This window comes from Rhinoderma darwinii, chromosome 1 (assembly GCF_050947455.1).
Source record: "Rhinoderma darwinii isolate aRhiDar2 chromosome 1, aRhiDar2.hap1, whole genome shotgun sequence".
Classification (NCBI taxonomy): Eukaryota; Metazoa; Chordata; class Amphibia; order Anura; family Rhinodermatidae; genus Rhinoderma; species Rhinoderma darwinii.
In genome coordinates, this window is record NC_134687.1 from 274,607,244 (window position 1) to 274,634,289 (window position 27,046).

Below are 27,046 nucleotides of genomic sequence, written 5' to 3' on the forward strand. Positions count from 1 at the left end.
AAAAAAGAAGAGGTCGCAGCGCTGATTTAGCCCTCTGTCCCCTTCACTGTTTTTCCCTGCATGGCGGCATCTCGACCACTTGCTGTGTCCTGAACTGCAGCACTGCTCTTTTCAAGTGAATGGGGTCTGCAGTTACTTGCAACTCCGGGTAGCCGGGGTGCTGTTGTGCAGGGAAAAGAAGTGAAGCGGACACAGGGTTAAATCAGCACTACAGCCCTTTCATTCTCAAATGGGACCCAGAGGTCGGATCCCCACAGATCATAAAGTAATGGCATATCCTAGCGATCGGGCAAGGCTTAAAATGTTGCATGGGTGGGGAGGTATGCTTTAGTCGTAAAAAAACATGCAATGTATGAACATACCCATACCGCCACAAAAATGGGCCTATAATCCCCCCTCTCACAGTACATAGGGCCAGTACAACCCCCCACATACAACTCCCATTTTACACAAAGCCTAAATAGTCCCCCAGCACACAGTATCCTCTCATCCCTTCTCCACCAACATCACACAGGATCCTAATTCCCCCCCCCCCCCCTCCATAAAGCACAGAGTATCTAAAACAATGTCTCCCCTACCTTCCACCACAACACATGACACTGCCTCTGCCACTTATCAGCACAGAGATGTGCAGGAGATTGTTCCAGTGTCTTTAGGTTGCAGATAGGGCAGGGTCCTGCTGGTGTTTTTTCATTCATTGACAGGAAGCAGTGGATGTTATCAGGAAGACTCCCCCTCCACATATGCTTGTGCAGCCAGAGAGCCCCCCTCCATGTCCTGCACTGGACGGTGTGCAGTCAGAGCTTCCATTTTGCTGATTGGTGAAGCACTTGTCAGATGTGAGTGTAGTATAAATACTTGAATTGTTACTAGTGTAGGCTGTTATACCAGGTGTGCACCACTGTTAAATTGAGCTGAATTAGAGAGGGCTGGAAGAAGGGGTTGGGAAAAGAGGGTATAACATTAAAATATAACTTTTATTCAATTGACTAAGATACTGCAGAGTACACAAAATAAATAAAACAGAGTGATATTCTCTCTCTTAGGGGGGATTCACACGAACGTGAATTCGGTCCGTGCGGGCCGTGTGGTTTTCACGCGCCACGCAAAGACCAATACAAGTCTATGGGGCAGTACAGACAGTCCGTGCTTTTTGCGCAGCGTTTGTCTGCTGCGCAAAAAACGCGACAGGTTCAATATCTCCGCGTATTTCGCGCATCACGCACCCATTGAAGTCAATGGGTGCGTGAAAACCACGCAGGTCGCACGGAAGCACTTCCGTGCGAACCGACTGAAACAGCGCACCAGCTGTCAAAAAGATGAATGTAAACAGAAAAGCACCACGTGCTTTTCTGTTTCCAAACATCCAAATGGAGTGTCTTTGAGATGAGCGAACCCGGACAATCGAACCGAACTTCACCGGGTTCAGCCGAACTCGTTTTGGCCGAACCCGGCAAAAAAAATTCCGGTACGCGACGTCAGGAGATAGTCACTGTCCAGGGTGCTGAAAGCGTTAAACTGTTTCAGCACCATGGACAGTGACTACCGATCCCAATAAACATGAACCTGTAAAAAAAAACGAAGTTCTCACTTACCGATAACTCCCGGCTTCTTCTTCCAGTCTGACCTCCCGGGATGACAATTCAGTCCAAGTGACAGCTCCAGCCAATCACAGGCCAAGCACAGGCTGCAGCGGTCACATGGACTGCCGCGTCATCCAGGGAGGTGGGGCCCGATGTCAAGAGAGGCGCGTCACCAAGGCAACGGCCGGGAAGTTCTCGGTAAGTACGTACTTTTTCTTTTTTTTTAACAGGTTGCTGTATATTGTGTTCGGCATTCACTGTCGAGGGTGCTGAAAGAGTTACTGCCGATCAGTTAGCTCTTTCAGCACCTTGGACAGTGACGGGCGTCGACTAGCCTCATCTCTATGATGGCGGCTGCGCGAAAATCACGCAGCCGCGCATCATACACGGATGACACACGCAGCTGTCAAATGTTTTTTGCGCGCGCAAAACGCTGCGTTGTTTGCGCGCGCAAAAACGCAACGTCCGTCTGTATCTGCCCTTAGGCTGGATTCACACGAGCGTGTGCGTTTTGTGTGCACAAAAGGCACTTAACAGCTCCATGTGTCAGCCATGTATGAAGCGCGGCTGCGTGCTTTTCGCGCAGCCGCCATCATTATGACACTCCGTTTGGATGTTTGTAAATAGAAAAGAACGTGGTGCTTTTCTGTTTTTATTCATCCTTCTCACTGCTGTTGCGCGAATCACGCTTGTCCCACGGAAGTGCTTCCGTGTGTTGCGCGTGATTTTCACGCACCCATTGACTTCAATGGGCGCGTGATGCGCGAAAAACGCACAAAGAACGGACATGTCGAGACTTTTACGCAGTGGACTCACGCTGCGTAAAATTCACGCAACTGTCTGCACGACCCCATAGACTAATATAGGTCCGTGCGACGCGCGTGAAAATCACGCGCGTTGCACGGACGTATATCACGTTCGTCTGAATAAGCCCTTAGGAATTAAAGGTTGGATTTAACAGTGAAGCGGACACAGTGTTAAATCCGGACAGATAGGTTGGTTGTTAAGACCAACCTAAATTGAAAAGGCCTCTTTTAGGATTCAAAAGTTCTTATTAAATGTATACTACTTATCGTGGATTAAAGAGACTTTGTCACCACAAGTGCCCTATCTTCTACATAATGTGATCGGCGCTGTAACATAGATTACAGCAGTATTTTTTATTTTGAAAAACTTACAGCACAGCAAGCGTAATCTTGCGAGATCACGCTGTGGATTGTGAATAGACATTGCGTCCTGGCTATTCACTCTCAAGACACTTCAGTAATGTGTGAGCATGTGACTGCACATCATGATCTATCAAGATCACGATGTGCTGAATAAATGAATGGAGAGAAGTGTATGACGCCGATTGGTCAGCGTCATACACTTCTCTCCATAACGCCCACTTGGTCAAAAAGTAAAAACATGCCCAGTTGTCTATTAAGAAAGACATTAGCATAAATCTAAAATAGGTCATAACTCCGTCAAAATTGATAGTTTTCTAAATAAAAAACACTGCTGTTATCTACATTACAGCGCCGATCACATTATGTAGAAGATAGGGCACTTATAATGTGGTGACAGAGCCTCTTTAATTTTTAGAAGAAAGGGGTACATTGGTGCAAGTAGTATAGGATCAAATATGCTAGTAACCCGGCTGTAGTGGGTGTAGTTTACTGTACAGGAATGGGGTGAGTGGTCCCTTTAAAAACACCCTATCTAACTTGTCAGATCCCACTTGAAATATGTTATACTATTTTGGAAAAAGTATATTTTTAAAAAAACTTCTTGATAACTTAACAAATGAGAACGAGGAGGGATAGTAAATTAAATAGGTCTAAATTATAGACTCAGTTGTGCAGACAGCAAGTTTTCATTTATGTGCGGTCAGAAAAAGAGCTGGAATATGCACTTGCGATTTACATTAAGGTAGACTTCAATGATTAGTTGAAATACCAGATAGTATTGAATCAAACTTCTAACAGAGGATACAGTGCATAGTATAGGTTTATTTCTTTCATACACTTTTATCCACTACTGGAATCAGATATTAATTATATTGGAACTCAAATATTGTCAGCATTGATGTTTGTGACTAAGGCTACATTCACACGAGCGTATCAGATGCACGCGCGTGAATATGGTCCGTGTGTGTTGCGTATGCATCAGTGTGCTTTGCGAGTGGCATGCGTCATTCACGCACTCGCAAAGCACTTTTTTTTTTTAAATCTAATTGATGCGCAAATTGCGCACCGCACACGGATGCGCATCCGTGTGCAGTGCGTGGTTTTCACGCACCCATTGACTTCAATGGGCGCGTAGGTGCGTTAAAACTCACCAATATAGGACATGCAGTGAGCACACAGCGGACTCTCGCTGCGTGAAAACTCACACATGTGTGAACGGCCCCATTGAAATCAATGGGTCCATGTGCTGCGCGTGATTTCCATGGGCAGCACACGGACGTTATTCACGTTCGTGTGAATGGGCCCTAAGGATTACTGAAGTGACTGTTTGGTTTGACATTTTTCCTGCCTGTATTTCAAGCAGTAACCACAGTCCTTCAACATTTTGATTACTGGAATGGTCCGAGACACTAAATTGGGTCTCTATCGTTCATCTCTTAAAGGGAAGGTGTAATGAAAATGTTTTTTTTTATCATATTGCTTTTAGTATGATATTAAAATAAATTTTATTTATTTGAGTTCTTGTGTTATACTTTTTACTTTTTTCTTACTTTTACTTCTCTATGGGGGCTGCCATTTTTTTTTTCATCTCTGTATGTGTCGATTAACGACACATACAGAGATGGAATACAGCACCTACAACCCCATAGAGAATGCGAACGGGAGCCGTTCCATTCACTGCAGTGTACGCCATCTGTGTGGGAACGGAGCATGCGCCGCTCCCACACGGACCAAAACTAAGCTCGTTCGCAGAGCGAAATCCAGCGCCATTTTCATGTGGACCTGAAGCCGCTGCCAGACAGTAAGATGACGACTTCCGGCCGCGGCTTCCCGCCATATGTTCAACGAAGCGAAGGCGCAAGGAGTAGGAGTGGAGGTAGCAGCGGCGGCAGGAGCATGTAATTTATGTTCATGTATGTGATGTGTGTATTTGTGTATTATGTTCGTGTATGTTTGTGTTATACTGTCTGCTGAGCACTGTATCTAATCCTCCTACAAGATTCAAACCCCTCCTTCTGGCACTAGCCAGAATAAGGGAGGGGGGATTGTGTGAGGACACTAGAGAGAGTGTGTCTACCACAAATTTGCAGCATAAAGCAATGAGGGTGCTTTACCACATTGACCATGCTGCAATTTTGAGATCTGCTCCCTCTAGTGGCCAGCACATGGAAATGTTATAAATTAGAATCTAATTTATAATATTTCCTGACTTGTGAAAAAAAAAATAATTTAAAACAATGTTTAATCACTTACATAATAATTGTTTAAATAAAAAAAATAAAAAAATTCTAGCGACACATTCCCTTTAAGGTGCTGCTGGGAGCAGGTTCATTCAAGCCTACCTGTATGCTAGGTAGCATGTAGTGGTTCAGATTGCACTAGCCTTGTCTGGTGCACGAATAGGGTCCCAACCCAATCGTGATGAACAAAAGTATTCGGCACACAATGTTGTAGTTAGAAGAAAATCTTGTTTTATTAGAAACATGCCAAAGACTTAGTTCCACGTTATGGTCATTATGACCTTCATCAGGCATTGAGTTGTTCTGCTTAACCAATATGGAGGACAACCTAAATACCCCTCTATAAAGAAACTAAATAGATATCAGTAGGTCATATATAATATATGATATGGGGGAGGGCATATATTAGAAAACGCCCATGACTACAGGTGACGTCAGCAGTGACTCATAACATAATCAGAATGAAAACCAAAAAATAGAGTCAAAACCATGCTTATACTGATAAAATATATCATTTTATTGGTACAAAATATAAAAAACACACACATTAAAATCAAAGATGATTACCACAGTGTGAAGCAGATGAGGCCAGACAGTTGTCAATAGTTGGATAATAAATAAACATATATGTGTTTTGGACGTATCATGAGTAAGGCTTGGAGTAACTGCAACCATGAGAGCACATTCAGTGCTCTACATAGTGTATGAAATATATAAACCCAGGAGACATGTAATGTGTTCTAGATAATATGCAGAGTTCCAGGTCTGAGTAATCATTTGAAGGCAAAGATGCAGTGAGCACCAGACCCAAACAAATGGTTACATAAAAAGAATATGTGGATATATAGTATAAGCAACTTACCCATAGATTTGTGCTGTCTGGCGTCACACCCACCGCAAATAGAAACCCAAGCGCCAACTACAGGATAAACCCACTGCCAGAACGACTCCTTGCCTGATGAAGGTGATAATGACCGAAACGTTGCACTAAGTCATTGGCATATTTCTAATAAAACAAGATTTTCTTCTAACTACAACATTGTGTGCCGAATACTTTTGTTCATCATGTATGGTAGGTAGCAATCACGGCAAAATCAGTTGTTCCGCTGTGGGAGCAGTAGTAGGTCATACGACTTTCTCACTATGCATAATATATATGATAATATGAATGTGTCGATTGTCTGCCGTGTTGACATGCAACTGTCATGCACGTCAATGGTTCAGTCAGAGTGGCGTTTGTTACCGGCGCTCAACTGAACTATCTCCCTAAGCGGTCACAGAGTAGACCGAATGGGGAATGGCAGTGCTAATTTCTAGAGCCAGGGCTCTTCCCGAAGCGCGTTTTGCCGAGTCTGTCTCAGCTTCTTATGTGAGCTGACAGGCTTTCTACCAATCAGAACTTCTGCTCAATAAAAGGGAAGCTCTTATCTGTAGCAGCTGCTCAGAGCAAGGCACAATGTCAGAGCGGCTTCTGAGCAGCTGCATGAGGTATCTTATCCCTGTCTCTCCCTTAGGTTGTATAGTGCAGAGAGTGCACTGTACTGCTGGGGAGGAAGAGGAAAGCAGCCCATTGGGACACCAGCCCATCTGGCAGTTGGGCAGTCTGGCCCTGGAGGACAGGCACTGTACTTAACACTGGTGGTGGTGGGTTGCATGTGATCATGTGATTAGGACTGGTCAGATTTAGAGGACGATGTAACCAAACTAGAGGAAAGACAAAAGCAGCGTTCAGTGTACAAAGCATAAACTCCTCTCCAGTTAACTCCTCACCAGCCAGACCCGTTCCCAACATAGTAAACTTCTCTTCTTACAGTCCTGTCCCCATCACAGTTAACCCCTCTGCCACCAGGTTACCCGGCAAGGCATTAGTTGAGGATTTGTTGCGTGACCCCATGCTATCTGTTTGATTTATTAATTTTATGAACACACAATATGCTTAGATACAGGGCCCAGTAGACAGTATTACACATGATAATTTTAGATACATGGCCCTAGCAGACATTATCACACATAATAGGCTTCGATACATAGCTCGGCAGACAGTATCACACATGAAAGGCTTAGGGTATGTACACACGGCCTATTTTCAAAAAATGCGGGGGGCTGAACGCCTCCAAACATCTGCCCATTGATTTAAACGGGAAAAACTGTGTTCCGTTCCCAAGGGGCATTTTTTACGCGGCCGTGTATAAAAACGCCTCGTAAAAAGAAGTGCATGTCACTTCTTGGGACATTTTTGGAGCCGTTTTTCATTGACTCAATAGAAAAACAGCTCCAAAAAAGGCCATGAAAAAACGCCGCAAAAAACGCAAGTTGCTTAAAGGGAATGTGTCGCTAGAATTTTTTTTATTTTTTTTTCAGTTAAACAGTTAGTATATAAGTGATTACACATTGTTTTAATTTTTTTAATTTTTTCACAAGTCAGGAAATATTATAAAATGAGATTTTAATTTATAACATTTCCATGTGCTGGTCACTAAAGGGAGCAATTCCCAAAATTGCAGCATTGCAATGTGGTAAAGCAACCTCATTACTTTATGCTGCAAATTTGGGGTAGACACACTCGCTCTACACTGCATTCCAAATTATTATGCAAATGTTATTTTTCGCTGATTTTCCTAAATAGTCGATGCAAATGACAGTCAGTATAATCTTCAAGCCATCAACCGTTGGAGTATAATGTGAATTTTATTGAACAAATCTCCTAATGATAACAGATTTTTTTTTAGAAGTAAAAAACTCAAAATGCGCTGTTTCAAATTATTATGCACAACAGAGATCAAAACATTTTAAAGGTTGTAAAGAGAACTAAAATGGTAATTTGTTGAATTTGAAGCATCAGGAGTTCATATTTACAGAAATCAAAAGCTCTTTCAATCAAAAAAAAACTTAACAGGCCAAGTTACATGTTAACATAGGACCCTTTTTTAGATATCACCTTCACAATTCTTGCATCCATTGAATTTGTGGGTATTTGGACAGTTTCTGCTTGAATATCTTTGCAGGATGTCAGAATCGCCTCCCAGAGCTTCTGTTTTGATGTGAACTGCCTCCCACCCTCATAGATATTTTGCTTGAGGATGCTCCAAAGGTTCTCAATAGGGTTGAGGTCAGGGGAATATGGGGGCCACACCATGAGTTTCTCTCCTTTTATGCCCATAGCAGCCAATGACACAGAGGTATTCTTTGCAGCATGAGCTGGTGCATTGTCATGCATGAAGATAATTTTGCTACGGAAGGCACGGTTCTTCATTTTGTACCACGGAAGAAAGTGGTCAGTCATAAACTCTACGTACTTTGCAGAGGTCATTTTCACACCGTCTGGGACCCTAAAGGGGCCTACCAGCTCTCTCCCCATGATTCCAGCCCAAAACATGACTCCGCCACCTCCTTGCTGACGTCGCAGCCTTGTTGGGACATGGTGGCCATTCACCAACCATCCACTACTCCATCCATCTGGACCATCCAGGGTTGCACGGCACTCATCAGTAAACAACACGGTTTGAAAATTAGTCTTCATGTATTTCTGAGCCCACTGCAACCGTTTCTGCTTGTGAGCATTGTTTAGGGATGGCCGAATATTAGCTTTATGCACACTTGCAAACCTCTGGAGGATCCTACACCTTGAGGTTCGCGGAACTCCAGAGGCACCAGCAGCTTCAAATACCTGTTTGCTGCTTTGCAATGGCATTTTAGCAGCTGCTCTCCTAATCCTATTAATTTTTCTGGCAGAAACCTTCCTCATTATACCTTTATTTGAACGAACCCGTCTGTGCTCTGAATCAGCCAGAAATCTTTTCACAAATTAAATGTTTATGACACTTAAATCCAATGTGCATAATAATTTGGAACACGGTGTAGTGTGCTCACACAATCCCCCCTTCCTTATCCTGGCTAGTGCCAGGAGAAGGAGATGGTTGAATCTTCTAATCCTCCTACACTGTGCATTCGCTCAGAAAATGGCGGCACACAGTGTAGGAGGATTAGATACAGTGGTAATCAGACAGTATAACACAAACATAAAACACACATCACATACACAAACATAACTTACCTGCTCCTGCCACCGCCGCTGCCTCCGCTCCTATTCCTTGCGCCTTCGCATATGGTCGGAAGCCGTGACAGGAAGTCGTCATCTTACTGCCCGGCCGCGCCGGATTTCGCTCTGCCGAAGACCTTCCTTTTGGTCTGTGTGGGGATGTATGTGCCGTATTCCATCTCTGTATGTGTCATTAATCGACACATACAGAGATGAAAAAAAAAATGGCAGCCCCCATAGAGAAGTAAAAGTGAGAAAAAAGTAAAAAGTAGAACACAAAAACACAAATAAATAAAATTTATTTTAACAACATAAAAGCAATATTATATAAAAAATAAATATTCGCCACACCTTCCCCTTAAAAAAACGGCTGAAAATCAGAGGCTGTTTTCCCTTGAAAATAGCTTCATATTTTCCGCCGTTCTTTGTTAAGCATGTGAACATAGCCTAAGATAAACGGCCCAGCAGACATTTACTTATCCTTCGTGCTCCTGAGTTGGGTCCACTTCACCTTCATTTCAGCATAGTTACATAGGTTGGAAAAAGACAGGGGTTCATCAAGGTCAACCTTTCTCAATAAATTTCACATCATTCATTGCTTGATTAATTCTAATAAATGCCATTCGTCAGTGAATAAACATCTAGCCTTTTTTTAATTGCTGATATAGTATCTGCAATCACTACCTCTTGGGGTAGGGCATTCCATAGTTTGACCACTCTAACTGTAAAGAACCCTTTTAATTTTATTTTTTTAAAGGCTTTATTTTCAAACTTTTGTTGTACAAAACACGCACAATATACAGTACATACCAATCAAGACATTCAGAAAGACATTAGTACAGTGAATAAGAATCAATCCAAAGCAAATAAATTGCATATACAGGACATAGCAGAACACCATCAGTTAACGCCTAACTGAGACACCTAAGATTCACTCACATTCATCCTAGTGCTCTGACCTTCCCACCCCCCAACTACTGTTATTCAATAAGTAACAATTAGGCTGGGTTCACACGAGCATGTTACGTCCGTAAAGGACGGACCGTATTTCGGCCGCAAGTTCCGGACCGAACACACTGCAGGGACTCCTAGCGTCGTACATAACTATGATGCTAGGAGCCCGGCTCCCTGCAGTGTGCTCGGTCCGGGACTTGCGGCCGAAATACGTTCCGTCCTTTACGGACGTAACATGCTCGTGTGAACCCAGCCTAAGACTGGGTTCACACAACCTATTTTCAGGCGTAAACGAGGCGTAGTATGCCTCGATTTACGCCTGAAAATACGGCTCCAATACGTCGGCAAACATCTGCCCATTCATTTGAATGGGTTTGCCGACGTACTGTGCCGACGACCTGTCATTTACGCGTCGTCGTTTGACAGCTGTCAAACGACGACACGTAAAATGACTGCCTCGTCAAAGAAGTGCAGGACACTTCTTTAGACGTAATTTGAGACGTTTTTCATTGAATTCAATGAAGAACAGCTCTAAATTACGGCCGTCAATGACGCCTCGCAAAATGCGAGGACGAGCAATTACGTCTGAAATTACGGAGCTTTTTCTCCTGAAAACAGCTCCGTAATTTCAGACGTAAATGCAATTTACGTGTGCACATACCCTTAGACCGCAGTTTCCAGAGTCTCCAACCACCTTGACCAAATTTATCAGGGCATCCTCTGCTGAGATAAAGTTTATGATATATGGGTACATATTTGATCACCAGTTGCTTCCAATGTGCCAAGCTCGGACCCTCCGTAGCCTTCCAGGCCATAATCACAATCTTCCTGGCACAGAAAAGAACAAAACAAAAAAATATCTTGTCATAATGGCTCTGTATAACTTCGTTCAGAATGGCCAATAGGCACAACTGAGGGGTAACAAGTCGTGGAAATTCAAAGTGTGTGCATAGAAACTCCACTACCTCTGACCAAAAGGGGGCAACTCTGGGACACAACCACACACAATGTAAATAAATACCAACATCCGACTGGCAGCGAAAACAACAATCTGAAGTTAATGCTCCCATCCTCTGAAGTCTGACTTATGTGTAATAGATCCTATGTAAAAACCGAGACTGTATCAAAAAATCCCTACCACTGACTACTGAATCAAAAAAAGAAAGTTCCACCTCCTTCCAGTCCTCCTCTGCCAAGTCAGGGACATCCCCTCTCCATCGCATAAATGCCCTATCAAACAGTCTATGGCCAAGGGATGTCAGTAAGGTGTATAACTGGGTGAGGACCTTTGAAATATCTGGAGCGCCAAGAAGGTCCTCCAACCTAGAGAAACCCGCCTGAGGTGACATAGATCCAAATTGGGCACAACAAGCATGTCACAGCTGGAGATAATGGGAAAAAAACTGTCCTTGAAATATTAAACCTCTCCTGAAGATCTGCACAGGATACAAAGCCAGAGTCAACAGTAAACACCTGACCCATGAATTTGACCTCCACCCCAACCACATCACCGCTCCCGGTAGTGACTCAAGATGGGAGAACCAAGGATTATTCCATAGTGGAGTTTTAGGTGAGTATACAGGAACCGTAGGAACCCCCAACAAAGTGTGAGCCGCCCTCCAAGCCACAGCCACCGTCCGAAGAGGCAGTGGAATGCAACCTGGGGATTTAAATCTATATAACAAATTTGTAAGACTTTCGTAAGACGTCATAAGTGCGCCCACCTGTGCAGTGGTTGCATTGCTCCTATCTATATCTATCCACCACGCTGCCAACACCAGTTGGGAAGCCAAGTAATACATAAAAAGATTTGGCGCCACCATGCCCTCCATTCCTTTAGGGGCTTGTAACAGATTAAGACTGAACCTAGTAACGCCCCCTGCCAATAAAAAGAACGGAGAATACTATCTAGTTGTTTAAAGAATCTTTTGGACAACACAACAGGATAGGCACGAAAGAGGTACGAAAATGTTGCCAAATAGATCATTTTTAATAAGTTAATCCTGCCATACAGTGACAGCGGGAGGTTTTTCCATGTATGTAGCTGCTTTTCAGTGGTCACAACCAATGGGTCAAGATTAAGTTCACCATACCTTGATACATTAAGGGAAATCCTAAACCCCAGGTATGTAAATTGGGAGACTACTTGCAACGGTACAGGGAGGCTCTGTCGGGAGCAATAGCCAGGAGTAAGGGAAAACAAAACAGATTTTGCCCAATTCACCGATAAGCCAGAGAAACTACCAAATACATCAAGCAGTTCAAACAGAGAAGCCAGGGAGGGACCATGATCCGCCAAGTATACCAGTGTGTCATCGGCATAAAGAGATATTTTTTCCGTTATGCGTATAGCCACTGCCAGGGGTTCTATTGCAAGGGCAAATAATAACGGGGAGAGTGGGCATCCTTGACGCGTACCACGTTTCAATGGAAAGGGTTATATAGATATATCCAAATTTGTTCTCACCCTAGCACCCTCATATAAGAGACGAACAAGAGCCATAAATCTCGGGCCAAAATTCAACTTTGAAAGAAGCATCCAAAGATAATGCTACTCAACCGAGTCAAAAGCTTTGTATCCAGAGAGAGAACGAACCCCGGCGACATGTCATATCTTGCCACATCAATATTCAAAAAGAGTCTATGTATGTTAATGTCAGTACTTTTCCCAGGCATGAAGCCAGTCTGATCCGGGTGAACTAAGGATGAAATCATCTTCTTTAATCTGTGAGCAAGAATTTTGGCCAGTATCTTAACGTCAGAGTTAATAAGCGATATAGGCCGATACGAGTCCGGTAGAGAAGGGTCCCTCCATTAGCTTCAACAAAACCACTATAAGCGCCTCCCGCATGGAGGCTGGCAAAACGCCCAACTCAAGAGCCCCAGAATATACGTCCTGTACCAACCCATCACAATTGGCCCTATACCACTCACCCCCCAACCCATCAAGACCAGGAGTTTTCCCAGACGGCAACGATTGAATAGCTGTTTTAATTTCTTCATCGACAATTGGACCATCCAACTCCAGTTTCTGCTCGGCAGACAGATGCCATAAGGGAAGTGATGTTAAAAATTGCTCCATAATAGTAGAGGAAACACAACATTTCGAACTATACAGTGCTAAGTAAAAATCACAAAATACCTTATTTATATCCTTTGGGGCAGTACACAAGGTACCCTCCGAAGATAGAGTGGATGGAATAGACACACAGGGACGCTCCGACCTCGACAAGTAAGCCAGGAGTTTATCATTCTTATCACCAAATTCGAGTATGGATGCCTCGGTAGCCAGCACACGCTTTTTACTCTGTGTAGTATTCAACAGAAGCAGCTCCCTCTGTGTCCTGACCCACCGGCTGTTGGAGTCAGGCTGGGGATTCAGAATATATTCCTGCTCTGACCTTTGTACCTCGCATGTTAGAAATCTCTCTTTCTCCCTAGACTTTCTACATTTTGCCACCCCAGCTGCAAATGCCCCCCTCACTGTAGCTTTATATGCATCCCACACAATTAACGGGTCCGGATGTGAGGAGTTATGCTCCCAATATAGCTCATGAGAGGCCGAGACCTCCGATGCAACTTCAGTAGAAATCAGCCATGCCGGATACAACCTCCAGACCTTAGGGTCAATTGGAGGACCCATCAAAAAAGTCAAAAGGAGAGCTGAATGATCCGAAATACCCCTGGGTGAGAGGGCAACGGAAGTCACTGCAGGCAAGAAATCCCCTGAGGCCATAGCCAGATCAATCCTAGAAAATTATTTATGAGCAGAGGAGTAATATGAATACATTTTATCTGTTGGAAATTTCCATCTCCAAACATCAGTGAGATGCAGGGCTGAGGGCCAAGCGTTAAGAGAGGCAGATGCCTGATCTGACCCCCCCTGTGCGATCCACCGAGGCATCTGGCACTGCATTGAAGTCACCCACACACAAAACCGGGCACACCGGAAATTACGATAATTTACTAGCCACCAAATCCAGCAGTGCAGAATCCAGAGGTGGAGGAACATATAAGTTTATAATGTTGAAAACTGACCCATGTATTAAGCAGTGGATAATAATATAACGACCAAAATGATCACAGGCTACTTGCAGCACCTCCAGACACATTTTCTTGGCTATGAGGAGTGATACACCACGAGAATAATTAGGGTATGTTCACATGACAACGCCAAATACGTCTGAAATTACGGAGCTGTTTTCAGGAGAAAACAGCTCCTGAATTTCAGACCTTTTTACAAGTGCACGCGTTTTTTGCGGCGTCTTTTATGGCCATTATTGGAGCTGTTCTTCATTGGAGTCAATGAAAAACGGCTCCAATTATGTCCCAAGAAGTGTCCTGCACTTCTTTGCCGCGGGTGTAATTTTACGGCGACGCGTAAAATGACAGCTCGTCTGCACAGAACATCGTAAGACCCATTGCAAGCATGGTGAAGAAGCAGGGAGGGAGGAAGAGCAACCACCGTCTCCCTGTGCAATGCAGTACAAAACTGCTATGGGGCTCCAAACCAGGGTTTTCCGGAGTATCTGCTCCTTGCTGGGTTGAAGGGCAGTGGGTACCTTACAGGTACAATGGATTGCAGTCACCCCAGACACCTAGGAGAGTCTCAGATCGACTTGGCTGCAGATAGGAAGGAGGGGAGTGAGGGGGGGAGTGTGAAGGCCACGCCGTTCACCTACCTCCCAGTCAGAAGCAAACCCTGTATAGGGTAATGAAATCAGTCTCCAGGCCCCCTCTGCCCCCACACTCCACCTGTAATGAATCGGGGTAGGGAGACGGACAGGTGAGCCCTAATCTACCCGCAACTCAGTCCCTGCCTACTTGAACGGCCCGCCCTAAGTGACGGCATACAACTGGGCGATGGTCCCTAAGCTCAATAAGTGCAAGACAGACAACACAAGACAAGGGCACACAGAAGCAAAGGGGGAAGTAGGGGCAGTTGATCACGGAAAACCGTGAGCAACAGGCAGTGGTGAACGAGCCGAGTCAAACCAGGAGAGTACGTAGTAGCAAAATTAGAGCAGGAGAACAGTCAGTCAAGCCTAGGTCAATAAGTAACAGCGGTCAATCAGGTAAATAGCAGGAATCGCAGAGCCAGGAAACCAGACAATCACAGGCAAGGAACATGCTGTGAGGGGAAAAAAAGACCAAGGGCGGGAGCTAGAACCGTCAGGCCAGGCTGTGATAGGTTCCCCCTCTCCTCAGCCTGCCAGCCTGAGTGGTAACAGATCGCGTCACTCTAGCAGACCTTGGAGCTGATTAAGGCTGATTAACCACGGGCGTCGACACATAACCTGTGTCTGGCAAACCCTTTACAGTACCCCCCCTTTTATGAGGGGCCACTGGAGCCTTCCTAGGTGGGCCTGGCTTGTTGGGGAACCGAAGATGGAACTTCCTGAGCAATATACTGGCATGAACATCCCGGGCGGGTACCCAAGTCCTCTCCTCAGGCCCGTATCCTCTCCAATGGACCAGGTACTGGAGGGAGCCTGGGACCATCCTGCTGTCCACAATCTTGGCTACCTCGAATTCTACCCCATCCGGAGTGAGAACAGGGACCGGAGGTTTCCTCGATGAAGCCAAGGACGGGGAGCAGCTTTTCAGGAGGGAGGCAAGGAACACGTTGTGTATCTGAAAAGACGGGGCTAACTCCAGCCAGAAGGAGACAGGGTTGAGGACCTCAATGATTTTGTACGGCCCTATATACCGGGGTGCAAATTTCTTGGACGGGACTTTAAGGCGCAAATTTTTAGAAGACAGCCACACCAGATCCCCGACCACAAACAGGGGGTTAGTTGAACGTCTTTTATCTGCCTGAGTCTTTTGGATGCTCTGGGACGCCTCAAGGTTCTTCTGAACCTGGGCCCAGACTGTGCACAGTTCCCGATGAACGACATCTACCTCAGGATAGTTGGAACCACCAGATGAAACGGAGGAGAACCGTGGATTAAACCCAAAATTACAGAAGAAGGGGGAGACCGTTACTGACACGGTTATTAAGGGAAAATTCGGCGAGGGGAATGAAGGAGACCCAATCATTTTGACAGTCTGAGATAAAGCACCTTACGTATTGTTCTAGAGACTAATTAGTCCTCTCAGTTTGGCCATTAGTTTCAGGGTGGAAGGCCGAGAAAAAGGACAGATCAATCTCCAGCTTCTTACAGAAAGCTCTCCAAAACAATGAAACACTATTGACCGGAACCCCATGGAGACGCAGGATGTGTTTGACAAACAAGGTAGCTAACGTCTTGGCATTGGGTAGTTTCTTGAGGGGTACAAAGTGGAACATCTTACTGAAGCGGTCTACTACAACCCACACCACTGACTTGCCTTGGGATGGAGGCAGATCGGTGATAAAAATCCATGGAGATATGGGTCCAAGGTCTCTGGGGAATGGGCAAAGAACATGGTAAGCCCGCAGGTCGGGACCTGGGAGTCTTGGACCTAGCACAAATTTCACAAGCGGCGACGTAGGCCTTAGCATCTTTAAGCAATGCAGGCCACCAATAATAATAATAATAATAATCTTTATTTATATAGCGCCAACATATTACGCAGCACTTTACAATGTAGAGGGAACATGAAAACAATATCAGACATTACATAGTGACAAAGTTAATTTACAATTCAAACCTGGGGAGTGAGGACCCTGCTCGCAAGAGCTTACAATCTATGAGGACATAAGGGAGACACAAAGTGTAATAGTGTTTGTTCTGTACAATGGTCCGGCCATTTTTATACACATGCGGTGGTATCATAAAGCTGCATGAGCCGGTCACCAGCCACTATCCGTGTATGACGGACATGAAGAGAAGGAGTGTGAGGGAATCTTATTCTGATGACTAATCTAAATGGAGGGCCATGAAAAGGAGTCAGATTAGGGAATTTTATAGGCCTGTCTAAATAGATGTGTTTTCAGGGCACGTTTAAAACTGTGGATATTGGGAATTAATCTGATTGTCTGGGGTAGCACATTCCAGAGGACGGGTGCAGCACGAGAGAAATCCTGGAGACGGTAGTGGGAGGTTCGGATTATGGAGGATTTTAATCTAAGGTCGTTGGCAGAACGTAGAGCCCGAGTAGGGTGGTAGACAGAGATGAGGGAGGAGATGTAAGGAGGTGCAGCACTGTGGAGAGCTTTGTGGGTGAGAGTAATAAGTTTGAATTTTATTCGGAAGGGGATGGGCAACCAGTGCAGTGACTGGCACAGATTAGAGGCGTTGGTGTAGCGGTTGGTCATAAAGATGAGCCTGGCTGCTGCATTGAGGATAGATTGGAGAGGGGAGAGTTTAGTGAGGGGAAGACCGACTAGTAATGAGTTACAGTAGTCAAGACGAGAGTGAATCAGAGCAACAATGAGAGTTTTGGCAGTTTCCTCCGTAAGAAAAGAGCGGATTCTGGAGATGTTTTTTAGGTGAAAATGACAGGAGCGTGAAAGTGATTGTATGTGAGGAGTAAAGGAAAGATCTGAGTCAAAAATAACCCCGAGACAGCGGGCGTGCTGCTTAGGAGTTATGATAGTGCCACACACAGAGATAGAGACATCAGGTTTAGGGAGGTTAGTAGATGGTTGGAACACAAGGAGCTCAGTTTTAGAAAGATTCAGTTTCAGATAGAGAGAGGACATGATGTTAGAGACAGCGGACAGACAATCACTGGTGTTCTGTATTAGAGCAGGGGTGATGTCACGGGAAGAGGTATATAATTGGGTGTCATCAGCGTAGAGATGGTACTGGAAGCCAAATCTGCTGATGGTTTGTCCAATAGGAGCTGTGTAGAGAGAAAAGAGGAGTGGACCTAGGACTGATCCCTGAGGAACCCCGATATCAAGGGGAAGAGGAGAAGAAGTGGAACCAGCAAATGACACACTGAATGAGCGGTCAGAGAGGTAGGAGGAAAACCAAGAGAGAGCCGCGTCCTTGAGGCCAATAGAGTGGAGCATGTTAAGTAGGAGTTTGTGGTCTACAGTGTCAAAGGCTGCAGAGAGATCCAAAAGAATCAGGAGAGAGGATTTACCGTCCGATTTAGCCGCCAAGAGATCATTTGAGACTTTAGTAAGGGCAGTTTCTGTGGAGTGTAGAGTGCGGAAACCAGATTGTAAGGGGTCAAGAATGGAGTTAGCAGAGAGATAGCGGATAAGGCGAGAGTAGACCAAGCGTTCCAGGAGTTTGGAGATGAAGGGCAGATTAGAGACTGGTCGGTAGTTGGTAGCGCTGGATGGGTCAAGTGTTGGTTTTTTCAATAATGGGTTTATAATGGCATGTTTAAAAGCGGAGGGAAAGATACCAGAGGAAAGAGAGAGGTTAAATATTTTAGTGAGGTGACTAGTGACAGCTGGGGAGAGGGACTGGAGGAGGTGTGAGGGGACAGGATCACTAGGGCAGGTAGTAGGACGAGAAGAAGAGAGGAGCCTCGAGACTTCTTCTTCAGTTATTGGGTCAAATGCTGAGAGTGAAGAAGAGGGAGTGTGGGGGGGAAGGGGATCTTCAGTTATTGGGTCAAATGCTGAGAGTGAAGAAGAGGGAGTGTGGGGGGGAAGGGGATCGATGTTACTAGGGGACTGGGAGAGAATATCATGCCGGATGTTGTCAATTTTAACTTTAAAATAATTGGCCAGGTCTTCAGCACTGAGATCTGTGATTGGTGTCTGCACTTTAGGACTAAGGAGGGAGTGAAAAGTATCAAAGAGGCGTTTTGGATTATTAGATAGTGTGGAGATGAGAGAAGTGAAGTAGACTTGTTTGGCGCGGTGAAGGGCAGAGTTGTAAGTTTTGAGCATAAATTTGTAATGGAGGAAATCTGCATCCAAATGCGATTTTCTCCACAGTCGTTCGGCACATCTCAAGCACCGCTGAAGAAAGCGGGATTGAGGCGTGTGCCAGGGTTGTCGTCGTCTTTGTCGGGTGGTTCGGAGTGTAGTGGGGGCTGCTTCATCCAATGCATTTTTGAGAGTGTTGTTAGAAAGTTTGGCAGCCAGATTGGGACAGGAGAGGGAAGAGATAGGGGACAATGAGGACTGTAGACTGTCTATGAATTTCACAGTGTTAATGGCATGTAGATTTCTGTATGTCTGATACGTAGGGATGACCTGAGGAGGCAGAGAATATTTGATAGTAAAGCAGAGAAGATTGTGGTCAGAAAGCGGGAGAGGAGAGTTAATAAAGTCAGAAACTGAGCAGAGCCGGAAGAAGACCAGGTCAAGTGAATGCCCGTCTTCATGTGTAGGAGAGTTAGTAAGTTGTGACAGACCGAGGGACGAGGTTAAAGATAGAAACTGGGAGGCAGATGAGGAGATTGGGTTATCAATGGGGATGTTGAAGTCACCCATGATGAGAGTGGGTGTTTCAGAGGATAGAAATTGTGGAAGCCAGGCAGCAAAATGGTCCAGGAATTGGCGGGGTGAGCCCGGTGGGCGGTAGACAACTGCCACTCGGAGGGGAAAAGGGTGAAAGAGTCTGAGGGTGTGGACTTCAAAAGAGGGAAATGTGAGTGAGGGGACCGGGGGAATGACCTGGAAAGTGCAGTGTGGGGAAAGAAGTATACCTACTCCTCCACCCTGCCTGTTCTCAGGTCTGGGGGCATGAGAGAACTGGAGACCACCATAAGATAGAGCAGCAGGGGAAGCAGTGTCAGACAGGTGTAGCCATGTTTCTGTAAGAGCCAGAAGGTTGAGAGAGTTAGAAAGGAATAAGTCATGAATAAAGGTGAGTTTGTTGCACACGGACCGAGAGTTCCAGAGAGCACAGTTAAAAGAGACAGGAGAAGACGTACAAGGAATGGTAAGAAGATTTGCAGGGTTTCTATGTGTGGCAGGTAAGTGGTTGAGCTTGGCAGAAGAAAAGGGAGGCCCAGGGTTGGGAGAGATGTCCCCTGCAGCTAATAGCAGGAGAATGGAGAGTGACAGCAGATGGTTCTGTGATTTATGAGAGCGTTTTTTATGTTGGGCAGTGGGATGAGATGGGTTAAGTTGACTGAGGAAAGTGAATAGTGAATGGGAGCTGTACATGGGTGAGGCCAGGATAGAAGGACTGATGCGGACTGTGTTTGGGCAAGTCTTAAATGGGCGATAGGATTGAAAACCAAGAGCAGCTATAATGATGAGAGCGGTGGCAAACATGTTTGTTTACAGATAGTTAGAAATCTAATATTGAGAGCGTGGGCTAGTTTGTCTGGTTTGGTAATGCAGCTTACCTGTCACTGACCTTGTGCAACTGCCATGTATAACTGCCAGGACACTTTGACAGTATGACACTTAGACAGAGATGACTTCTGCCGTCGTGCCCCCCTGCACGAGTGCCTTCCCCATATGCTACATCTAAATTTATAGGGGAGTAGATGCTCAGATCTAGGCCTAATTAAGCTCGTTCAGCTATTAATCAAATCAACTAGACACATGAGGTGAAAAGCTATGCAGAGATAAACAAACAAACTAGCAGGTCTGGATGCTCATAAAACTTAACGACGATCAAACACTTTGACAAAACTTTGAGATAACATTAGACTATATAGCAAGACAGGAAAGCAGAGTACCATAAAATAAAAGTTTCAGCTTTTTGAAATGCAGCTACAGCAGGGATGAGGTTCATGCAGGAATGAAATGGATTATATACCATAAAATAAAAGTTTCAGCTTTTTGAAATGCAGCTACAGCAGGGATGAGGTTCATGCAGGAATGAAATGGATTATATACCTGTATGAAGAGAAGAGAGATGGATGTTAGATCTGTGCCATGTATAACTGCCAGGACACTTTGACAGTATGACACTTAGACAGAGATGACTTCTGCCGTCGTGCCCCCCTGCACGAGTGCCTTCCCCATATGCTACATCTAAATTTATAGGGGAGTAGATGCTCAGATCTAGGCCTAATTAAGCTCGTTCAGCTATTAATCAAATCAACTAGACACATGAGGTGAAAAGCTATGCAGAGCTAAACAAACAAACTAGCAGGTCTGGATGCTCATAAAACTTAACGACGATCAAACACTTTGACAAAACTTTGAGATAACATTAGACTATATAGCAAGACAGGAAAGCAGAGTACCATAAAATAAAAGTTTCAGCTTTTTGAAATGCAGCTACAGCAGGGATGAGGTTCATGCAGGAATGAAATGGATTATATACCATAAAATAAAAGTTTCAGCTTTTTGAAATGCAGCTACAGCAGGGATGAGGTTCATGCAGGAATGAAATGGATTATATACCTGTATGAAGAGAAGAGAGATGGATGTTAGATCTGTGCCATGTATAACTGCCAGGACACTTTGACAGTATGACACTTAGACAGAGATGACTTCTGCCGTCGTGCCCCCCTGCACGAGTGCCTTCCCCATATGCTACATCTAAATTTATAGGGGAGTAGATGCTCAGATCTAGGCCTAATTAAGCTCGTTCAGCTATTAATCAAATCAACTAGACACATGAGGTGAAAAGCTATGCAGAGCTAAACAAACAAACTAGCAGGTCTGGATGCTCATAAAACTTAACGACGATCAAACACTTTGACAAAACTTTGAGATAACATTAGACTATATAGCAAGACAGGAAAGCAGAGTACCATAAAATAAAAGTTTCAGCTTTTTGAAATGCAGCTACAGCAGGGATGAGGTTCATGCAGGAATGAAATGGATTATATACCATAAAATAAAAGTTTCAGCTTTTTGAAATGCAGCTACAGCAGGGATGAGGTTCATGCAGGAATGAAATGGATTATATACCTGTATGAAGAGAAGAGAGATGGATGTTAGATCTGTGCCATGTATAACTGCCAGGACACTTTGACAGTATGACACTTAGACAGAGATGACTTCTGCCGTCGTGCCCCCCTGCACGAGTGCCTTCCCCATATGCTACATCTAAATTTATAGGGGAGTAGATGCTCAGATCTAGGCCTAATTAAGCTCGTTCAGCTATTAATCAAATCAACTAGACACATGAGGTGAAAAGCTATGCAGAGCTAAACAAACAAACTAGCAGGTCTGGATGCTCATAAAACTTAACGACGATCAAACACTTTGACAAAACTTTGAGATAACATTAGACTATATAGCAAGACAGGAAAGCAGAGTACCATAAAATAAAAGTTTCAGCTTTTTGAAATGCAGCTACAGCAGGGATGAGGTTCATGCAGGAATGAAATGGATTATATACCATAAAATAAAAGTTTCAGCTTTTTGAAATGCAGCTACAGCAGGGATGAGGTTCATGCAGGAATGAAATGGATTATATACCTGTATGAAGAGAAGAGAGATGGATGTTAGATCTGTGCCATGTATAACTGCCAGGACACTTTGACAGTATGACACTTAGACAGAGATGACTTCTGCCGTCGTGCCCCCCTAGGTTCTAGAAATGAGGTGCTTGGTACCCAGGATGCCTGGATGGCCAGATAGTGCGGAGTCATGATTCTCCCTGAGCAACCTTAGCCGGAATTGCAGGGGAACAAACAGCTTGTTCACAGAAAGGTTCTCGGGAGAAGAACCTTGATCAGCCGCAATTTCGGAGACTAAGTCAGAATCAACAGAGGACATGATTATACATGGGGAAAAATACAAGTGGGATCCTCCTCAGTAGGAGGGCTGGCCATGAAGCTAGGTGACAGAGCATCAGCTTTAATATTTTTTGACCCAGCCCTATAGGTGACCACAAAGTTGAATCTCGTAAAAAACAACGCCCATCGAGCTTGTCTCGGGTTTAGCCTCCGGGCAGGTTCTAGGAAAACCAGATTCTTGTGGTCAGTAAGGACCATTACCTGGTACCTAGCCTCCTCCAGGAAGTGGCGCCACTCTTCAAATGCACATTTAATGGCTAAGAGTTCGCGGTTGCCAACGTCATAGTTTCTCTCAGTGGAGGAGAACTTCCTGGAGCAGTAGACATGGGGACGGAGATGGGTGAGAGACCTAGTACCCTGGGACAAGACTGCACCCACTCCCACCTCGGAGGCGTCAACCTCCACGATGAATGGCTCCATTTGGTTAGGCTGAATCAGCACTGGGGCAGAGATAAAGCACCTCTTAAGGATCTCAAAAGCCTGGACCGCCTCCGGAGGCCAGTGGAGGAGATCAGCACCTTTACGAGTGAGGTCCGTAAGAGGCTTAGCGATGACCGATAAGTTAACAATAAATTTCCTGTAATAAATAGCAAACCCCAGGAAACACTGTAAGGCCTTCAGGGAGGCAGGACGGACCCATTCTGCCACAGCCTGAACCTTGGCAGGGTCCATGCGGAATTCGTTAGCAGTGAGGAATTTACCCAAAAATGCTATCTATTGCACCCCAAACACACATTTTTCGGTTTTAGCAAAGAGTTTGTTTTTCCGAAGGGCCTGGAGCACCTTCCTGACATGCTCAATGTGGGAGGACCAGTCCTTGGAAAACACAAGTTTATCATCATGGTATACTACAAGAAATACCCCCAGATAGTCTCTTAAAATCTCATTTATGAAATTCTGGAAGACCGCGGGAGCATTACACAACCCAAAGGGCATGACGAAATATTCGAAATGACCTTCGGGTGTATTAAACGCAGTCTTCCACTCATCCCCCTCTCTGATCCGGATAAGGTTATGAGCCCCCCGAAGATCGAACTTAGAGAACCATTGGGCCCCCTGAACCTGATTGAAGAGATCAGGAATCAAAGGAAGGGGATATTGGTTCCTTACAGTGATCCTATTTAAATTTCGGTAATCGATGCACGGCCTAAGACCACCATCCTTCCTCCCCACGAAGAAGAAGCCAGCACCTACCGGAGAAGTAGAGGGGTGAATATAACCCTTGGCCAAGCTTTCCTGGATATATTCTCTCATGGCTTCACGTTCAGGACAAGAGAGATTAAATATCCTACCCTTAGGGAGCTTAGCTCCTGGTACCAAATCGATTGCGCAATCGTACTCTCTATGAGGAGGTAACTCTTCGGAGGCCCTTTTAGAAAAGACATAGAGTGTTCACCTCCTCAACTAGAGAAACCAAATTAATAGAAAAACATGACGTCATGCATTCATTACCCCATTTAGTAAGATCACCAGTATTCCAGTTAAAAGTGGGATTATGCGTCTGCAACCAAGGAAGGCCTAAAATCAAATCGGACGATAACCCCTGCATCACTAACATAGAACACTGCTCTAAATGAATGGAGCCAACAAAGAGTTCAAAAACAGGGGTATGCTGCATAAAATAACCATTGGCAAGCGGAGTGGAGTCTATACCCACTAGCGGGACAGGTTTAGGCAAATCAATTAATGGCATGGCTAAAGACATAGCAAATTCCACAGACATAATATTAGCAGCAGACCCTGAATCCACGAAGGCACTGCCGGTGGCAGACCTTCCATCAAAAGAGCCCTGAAAGGGAAGCAAGATTTTATTAGGCTTCATGTTTACGGGAAATACCTGTGCGCCGAAGCGACCTCCCCGATGGTCACTTAGGCGTGGAAGTTTTCCGGCTGCTTATTCTTGCGCCTGGGACAGGAGTTCAATTTATGCTTGTCATCCCCACAGTAGAAGCAGAGACCATTCTTCCTGCGGAAATCTCTACGTTGTTGGGGAGACACGGAGTCCCCGAGTTGCATCTGTTCATCTGAGTTCTCCGTGGAAGAACGAAGCAACGGAACCTCTGGAGCCATCATAAGGGAGCCAGAGGTGAAGGCACCAGAACGTTCAAGTCGTCGTTCCCTGAGACGTCGGTCAAGACGTACCGTTAAAGCCATAGCCTGATCTAGAGAGTCTGAAGTGGGATAGCTAACTAACAGGTCTTTCAGGGCGTCCGACAGACCCAATCTAAACTGGAACCTCAAGGCAGGGTCATTCCACCGAGAAGCTACACAGCACTTCCTAAAGTCAGAACAGTACTCCTCAACGGGTCTCTTACCCTGACGTAAGGTCACCAGCTGACTCTCGGTAAGGCAGTCTTGTCAGTCTCATCATAGATGAGCCCGAGAGCAGAAAAAAAAAGGTCAACAGAAGAAAGTTCAGGGGCGTCAGGAGCCAAGGAGAAGGCCCATTCCTTGGGCCGTTCTGGAGCCGGGACCTAATTATACCCACTCGCTGGCTCTCAGAACCTGAGGAGTGGGGTCTTAATCAGAAATAGAGTCTACAACTCTCCCGAAAAGAGAAAAAAGTCTTCCGGTCCCCTGAGAACCGGTCAGGCAACTTGAGGTGGTGTTCAAGAGGTGAGGTGAAGGGTACTCCATGGGTAGCATCACGCTGGTTGAACCTTTGAGCCAGGTCTTGGACCTGTAGGGAGAGACCCTGCATTTGCTGAGCCAGGGCCTCAAGGGGGTCCATAGTAGAGTCAGGGACCAGGGTAAGAAAAGATATAGGGCCTGTGATTATGTAATGAATCGGGGTAGGGAGACGGACAGGTGAGCCCTAATCTACCCGCAACTCAGTCCCTGCCTACTTGCACGGCCCGTCCTAAGTAATGGTGTACAACTGGGCGACGATCCCTACGCTCAATAAGTGCAAGACAGACAACACAAGACAAGGGCACACAGAAGTAAAGGGGGAAGTAGGGGCAGTGGTGAACGAGCCGAGTCAAACCAGGAGAGTACGTAGTAGCAAAATCAAAGCAGGAGAATAGTCAGTCAAGCCAGGGTCAATAAGTAACAGCGGTCGATCAGGTAAATAGCAGGAATCGCAGAGCCAGGAAACCAGACAATCACAGGCAAGGTACATGCTGCAAGTGAGGGTATAAATAGACCAAGAGCGGGAGCTAGAACCGTCAGGCCAGGCTGTGATAGGTTCTCCCTCTCCTCAGCCTGCCAGCCTGAGTGGTAACTGATCGCATCACTCTAGCAGACCTTGAAGCTGATGAAGGCTGATTAACCCCGGGCATCGACACAGAACCTGTGTCTGGAAAACCCTTTACACCACCAAGTGATGCTCAGCTCAGCAGCTCCTCCACGTCTGTTGACAACCCAGCCGGAATACAGCAGCCGCACCCGAAGCGCCAACCAGAAGTGCAGGGCCTCGCTCCGTTCCCCACGCCGCACAAACGTCTCAGACCCGACACCAGAAATCTCACCTTCAATGAACACAGGGGTGTGAGTAATCCCCCCACGACACCTGAAAGCTGGCTAAGGTACAGGATGACTGTGATATTCACAGGATAAGGAGCAGAGACTCGGAAGCTAAGCGAAACACGTCTGCTCAGTCAGACATCCGGCCACGCCCCGTAAAGAACCCTTTTCTATATTGATGTCTGAAATGTCTCTCTTTCACATGCAATGGAAGTCCCCTGGTCCTTTGTAGAGTCCTTGGGAGGAATGAATTATGTGCTAGTTCTCTGTATTGACCACACATATTCTTATACATGTTAATAAGATCACCTCTAAGACGTATTTTTTCCAAACTGAACAAGCCCAATTTTTCTAGCTTTTCATTGTAAACAACACCTCCCATCCCATTTAATAATCTAGTTGCTCACCTTTGAACCCTCTCCAGTTCTCGTATATCCTTTTTACAATGTGGAGCCCAAATTTGAATTCCATATTCAACATGTGGCCTTACAAGGGATTTTTTAGAGGGGATATATTACATTTGAATCACAGGTTTTGAGCTTTCTTTTTATACACCCTAAAATCCTATTTGCTTTTGCAGCTGCTGCTTGACATTGAGTGCTGCTTCGCTTATTTGTTACCAGAATACCCAGGTCCTTGTTCCGTTATCCCCAGTTTTATTCCATTTAATGTATATGAATTAATGCTATTATTGCGTCCAAAGTGCATTACTTTACATTTATCAACATTAAATTACATCTGCCATGTTTTTGCCCATGCTACCCGCTTATCTAGGTCTTTCTGTAATATGTTATAGTCAAGTTGACTTTTAAGTATCTTACAAAGTTTTTTATCGTCAGCAAAAACGGACACCTTGCCATCAATGCCATCCACAAGGTTATTAATAAGGAGATTAAAGGGGTATTCCGGTTACCCCCTATGCGTAGGGTAAGGGGTAACTTGTTGATCAGTGGCTGTCCGACAGCTCGGACCCCCACCATTTACGAGAACGGTGAGCCCGAAATTACCCGAACCACAAGTTTGAACCCAGCGGCAGGTTTCTCA